This window comes from Babylonia areolata, chromosome 33 (genome assembly GCF_041734735.1).
Source record: "Babylonia areolata isolate BAREFJ2019XMU chromosome 33, ASM4173473v1, whole genome shotgun sequence".
Classification (NCBI taxonomy): domain Eukaryota; kingdom Metazoa; phylum Mollusca; class Gastropoda; order Neogastropoda; family Buccinidae; genus Babylonia; species Babylonia areolata.
This window is the reverse complement of record NC_134908.1, coordinates 3,902,345-3,907,934: the sequence shown is the minus strand read 5'-3', so window position 1 is coordinate 3,907,934 and position 5,590 is coordinate 3,902,345. Positions and strand designations below refer to the sequence as shown.

Genomic DNA, 5,590 nt, shown 5'->3' with positions numbered 1-5,590 from the left:
AAGGTCTGTAGCCTAATCAATACAATCTTCAATGTTTGTTGTTGTTGTTGTTGTTTTTCGGCTTCTCTATCTCTCTCACATCCGTCCTTCTTCTTCTTTCCACTTCTTCTTTTCTTCTGTTTTTCACGCTTTTTTGTGAGGGCTTTTAGTTTACCCTTTTAACCCCCCGCCCCCTCAAAACATTCCAGTTCCAATTCTGTGTGTCTGTGTGCCAATGTGCCTGTGTAGTCTGTCTGTCTGTCTGTATGTATGTCTCTCTCTCTCTCTCTCTCTCTCTCTCTCTCTCTCTCTCACACACACACACACACACACACACACACACACACACGCACACAGCTAAATGGATAATAAAATCTCTCTCTCTCTCTCTCTCTCTCTCTCTCTCTCTCTCTCTCCCTCTCTCTCTCTCTCTCTCCCTTTCTCTCCCCACCACCCCTCTCTATGTCTCTCTGCCTGTCTGTCCGTCTGTCTCTCTAACTCCCTCTCTTTCCCTCTCCTCTGATTACCCACCGACTCACCCCCACCTCCCTTCACACGCACCCACACACTGACCCCCCACACCACTCCATTCTTTCTCGTCTCCTTGTCTTTTTTTCTGACGTGGTGAAAAAAGCAGGTTCCTTTGTAGATCGGAACAACGGCTGAAGGTCAGAAATCGATACCGTTTCCGGCTTTATGATGCAACTCGGTGCGCTTCTACACTGATCCCCTTCAGTCTTTGTCTGTCTGTCTGTCTGTCCGTCCGTCTGTCCGTCCGTCGTCTGTCTTGCATTGATCCCATCCCCTTCAGTCTTGTCTGCCTGTCTGTCCGTTTGTCTGTCTGTTTGTTTGTCTCCCTCACCACCATCTTCACATTTTACCCTCTAATTATAAAGAGTCTTCTTTAGAAATTCTTTTTTTTTTTTTTTAAGTTTCGTCATATGACAATTGCATATCGATCTTAACCTCCCCAACCTCTTCCCATTTACTTTCTTATTCCTTTTTTTCTTCTTCTTCTTCTTCTTTTTGATATTTCATCATAATAGCAACGACACGTCGCCTGAAATGAACGGCACGATCGTTATTTTCTGACTCAGTTTTTTCTTTCCGCATCAATAGTTAACGGCATTCTTTTTCTGTTTTTGTTGCTGTTGTGCGTTTTCTTCTCTGTCATTGTTGTTTGTTTTCTTCTTCCTCTTACCCCCCACCTCCCCCCTCCCCCAACCCCCGCACCCCCTTCCTCTGCGCCCTCTCTCTCTCTCTCTCTCTCTCTCTCTCTCTCTCACTGACACTCTTTCTCTCTGGCGAAACACGCACGCAGACAGTGACACGCATGGACGCACGCATGCACGCGCGAACACTCCCTGATCCTTGGAACTATTGAAATAATATAAGGAAATATAACGAGCCTTGGCAACAAACACTTATACACATACACCTTCAAACACACACACACACACACACACACACACACACACAAATAATAATGATAATACCAACAAAACAAAAAAAATCAGCCAACGAATGGAATGTACGAAAAAGACAGATAGAGGGTGAGGGAGTTGATTGTGTACGTGAGTGAGAGAGAGACAGACAGACAGAGACAGACAGAGAGAGACAGAGGTGTTTAACACGTGTGTGATGATACAACCACACAATGGCAATGATTTTCAGAATTTCGTTCATGTAATACTCCCAAGTTAGCCCACATAACGTAGTATTAGAGACACAACCTTATAATAAGAACATCAACAAATCTCATAACAAACAATCGTTATCACAGATTCTTGGAAAGCAAATTCAATAACAACAACAACATTAATGGTAAGTCCAGCATGCGCTAAAAATGCAAGTATGATAATCCATAATTCGCACTTTGATAACTTACTACACGATTATTCATGACGTCATGGCATCCGGGTCGTTGACTGATATGAAGGTGTCAAGATGAGTCATCCAGCGTGACGTCAGTCTCTTGTGTACACACAGCTGTCATGCATACGTCACACGTCCAATTACGTCACACGACTGATGATTTTTATCCTTCGTCTTTCAGCCAAGTCCGAACACAGTCCACATTCAACCTGCCCAAAAAACAAAAACAAAAAAACATGCAAAATTACATATACGAAAGTGCATTTATTATAGCAGTTTCAAACTTCTCAAAGCGCTTCACAATAGCTCGTCAATCAGACACAAAGCATACAACTACAAGCACACACACACACACACACACACACACACACACACACACTAATGCACGCACGCACGCACACACATACATACATATATGCATACATACAGACACACACACGCAGACACAAACATGCGTGGAAGAAATCGATGTGGAATAAGTGCCTTAATTAACAATGTAGAGACTGCTTAAACAGAAATGTGTTGAGATTTGTTTTTAAAATATGTGATGATGAAAGTCAATTACAGAATAAATACTGGAAAGACAGTTACAAAATATACACAGGATGAAAAACATAAAGGTGGATTTTTGTATGTGTGTTTTGTTTTGTTTTTGTTTTTTCTTTCTTTTTTTTTTTTCTTTTTGTTTTTCAACCGCGTTTATCAAAGTCTTTCCTACGCACCCACACCCCTGCGAACCAGTTTTTTCTCGTCTCATATATTTACACCGATGTGAAAATACCTCGACTTCTTTTGTGCTCTCTTTCAAAGAGTAGTGGCCTAAATTCAAGCTCACTAGATATATCTACAAACACGTTGGTGTTAATCTTTGACGAAAAAAAGAATTCCTGTTGAAAGGGGTGTGAACAGAAAATTTTTTTAAAGAAACGAAAAAAAAAAGGGGGGGGGGGGGAAGTCGTTCCCATTAAAAAAAAAAATTCTGATCAATACACGTCAACATCTTAATTCTTATCATTATATCTTATGCTGCGTTTTGAATTATCGTGATTCCCACATGTCTTCCCAGACAATGTTGAGAATACCGACAGTGAAGTGTTGACCCAGTCTTAACGCGTCCGCCTAGGAAGCGAGAGAGTATGAGTGCACTGGTTCGAAACCCACACTCACCAGTATTTTTCCCCTCTCCACTTCACCTTGAGTAGTGATTTGGACGCTAGGCATTCGGATGAGACAGTAAACCGAGGTCCCGTGTGTAGCATGCACTTTGCCCACATAAAAGAACCCACGGCAACTGAAGGGTTGTTATCTCTGGCAAAAGTCTGCAGAAAAAGCCTTGATAAGAAAACAAATATACTAGCACAAGCAGACTTTTTTTTTTAATGGGTGGCGCTCTCACTGTAGCGAAGAGCTCTCAAAGTAGCCCGAATTTCACAGAGAAATATCTTGTGACAATACAATACAATACAATATAATACAATACAATGCAATACAATACAATACAATGCAATGCAATCATCAATATTATATTTTCTTGCGCAGAGACAGAAAAACACCACACACACACACACACACACGCGCGCGCGCGCGCGCGCAAATATATGAATAAATGAATAATAATGAGAAGAAGAAGTAGTAGTAGTAGTGGTAGTAGTAGTAGAAGAAGAAGAAGAAGAAGAAGAAGAAAAATTCAATTTATAACATAAACATAATATATACTCATATTCACACATCCCACCCCACCCTCAGAGAGAGAGAGAGAAACAGAGAGAGACAGAGACAGAGAGATTTTTTTTTTTTTTTTTAATGAATATCGGCCGGGAGAAGAAGAGAAGTTGAGGGACGTGGGGGAAACAGACAGAGAGAGTGAGTGAGTGAAAGACAGAGAGACAGTGAGACAGAAACGGAAAGAGAGACACAGAGAGAGGGGGGGGTGGATGGTGGGGGGGAAGGGGGGGGGGCTAACATAACATACGCAGCCTACTATCCTGGAAACAACAGAGGTGATAAGACACGCCCAATGACACAAATAATGTTCTACGATATACCATGCACGGGTGTCCCCAAAAGGTATTTAGAAGGGAAATAAATCACACAACGACCACGAATATAAACAAAACAAAACAAAACAAAAATTCAATTTGCATCGACACAAGGACGCGAGCTGTGACTTCAAGTGAGCAAACGGGCAACTATAGGCAAGAACTAATTGGCCAAGACAGAACTGAAGCACGCACACTCCAACCATGATTCTGACGTGGCGCCCTCTCATTGGATAGAACATCCGACCCGGAAGCGAGATGATCCGAAGTCCGTGAGAGGGCGAGACACTGACGATCCGGATATGTGGTAATCCCCCTTCCACGAGACTTTCAATGGGTGTTTTTCTGTACTAAGAGTTAGGGATCAAACACTATCAACACCACACAATAGTCTGTCGTCCCGCACAGCAGCATGTACTTGTTTTGCGCACGTAAAACAACCCAAGACAACGATGAAGAGAGGTGTTGATTCAGGCAAACGTCTGCTGGCAAATGAACAGTCGTCCCGTAAGCAGGATGTACTTTGCGCACGTGAAACAACCCATGACAACGATGGAGAGGGGTGCTGACTCAGGCAAACGTCTGCCGGCAAATATATTGTGGTTGGCACAGACAATATATTGGCTACATACTGACAATGAAATGGGAAAGAAAGCACGCGTGTAAGGCGGCGGATTGCGGCGACATTTTCTTCACGGGGACAGGAGCTCTAACACAACACAATGCAAAACCAACGGCATAATACAATACAATACTTATTTCAGCACACACGCCCAAAGGAAGGCTCATAAAACCGTGAACCTGGTTGCCCTTTTCAGGATTTTAAACGCTGTCAAACATTTACGACTATCGCGGCACTGAAAAGTTAGTAAAATGAAAACAAAAGCAAAACCAGCCAAAGAATAAATTCATCTCCAAAGTGCAAAGAAAACAATATTTTTCGTAAAAAAGTAAAGTTGAGTATTAAGTTTCAAAAAACATAAACAAAAACGGAGGAGAGATACGGTTTTGTTGGGTTGGGTTGGTTTGGTTTTGTTTTTTGTTGTTGTTGTTTTGTTTATTTTATTTGTTTTTTGTTGTTGTTGTTTTTTTTTTTTGTTTTTTTTTTTTTGACAATGTTCACGAAAATGAAAACTACGGTTGATGTGGCGACGTAACACAATCTAGCGGTCTTGCTTAAACAAAGAACCAAAGAACCGTTGACGGAGGGAGCAGAGTGGGGGAGACAGAAAAAGATGGAATGTCAACATTGCAGAATTGACAGGAAAACCATTTGCAGAGACCCATGCTTTGTCACACATCTGACAGACCTGGTGAAATCTAATGAAAATTTTTCAATGCGACGCCCCAGTGAGGGAGGAGGAGGAGGAGGGAAAGAAGAAAACGAAGAAGAAGAAGAAGATGATGATGATGATGATGATGATGATGATGATGATGATGATGATGATTTAGTCCTTTTTTCTGCGTAGACAAAAGAGGAGACAAGGTCATAGTCCTTATGTCAGCACTGACAAAGCTGAATAAACTTTTTAAAATTAAACAGATTTAAGGTCCCATAATTATACTATAGCCTTTTATCACCATCAGGGCAGTGAATTCATATCCACAGTCTACGGTTCGGCACAGTGATGCGGGGCCCAATCCTTTCCTTCTACAGCTTTTAACCTCCCCAAATCGATGTCAGGTACCCATTCACA

General features: G+C 41.8%; 1 protein-coding gene across 1 annotated transcript in view; it reads right to left on the bottom strand.

Annotated features, from left to right (window-relative positions):
* Positions 1–1,259: 1,259 nt before the first annotated feature.
* Positions 1,260–5,590, bottom strand: part of LOC143277023 (uncharacterized) — a 14,213-nt gene continuing 9,882 nt past the window's right edge. Inside the window, exon 3 of the mRNA XM_076581746.1 lies at positions 1,260–2,063. The gene's annotated coding sequence lies outside the window, so the exon portion shown is untranslated. The remainder of the gene's footprint in view (positions 2,064–5,590) is intronic.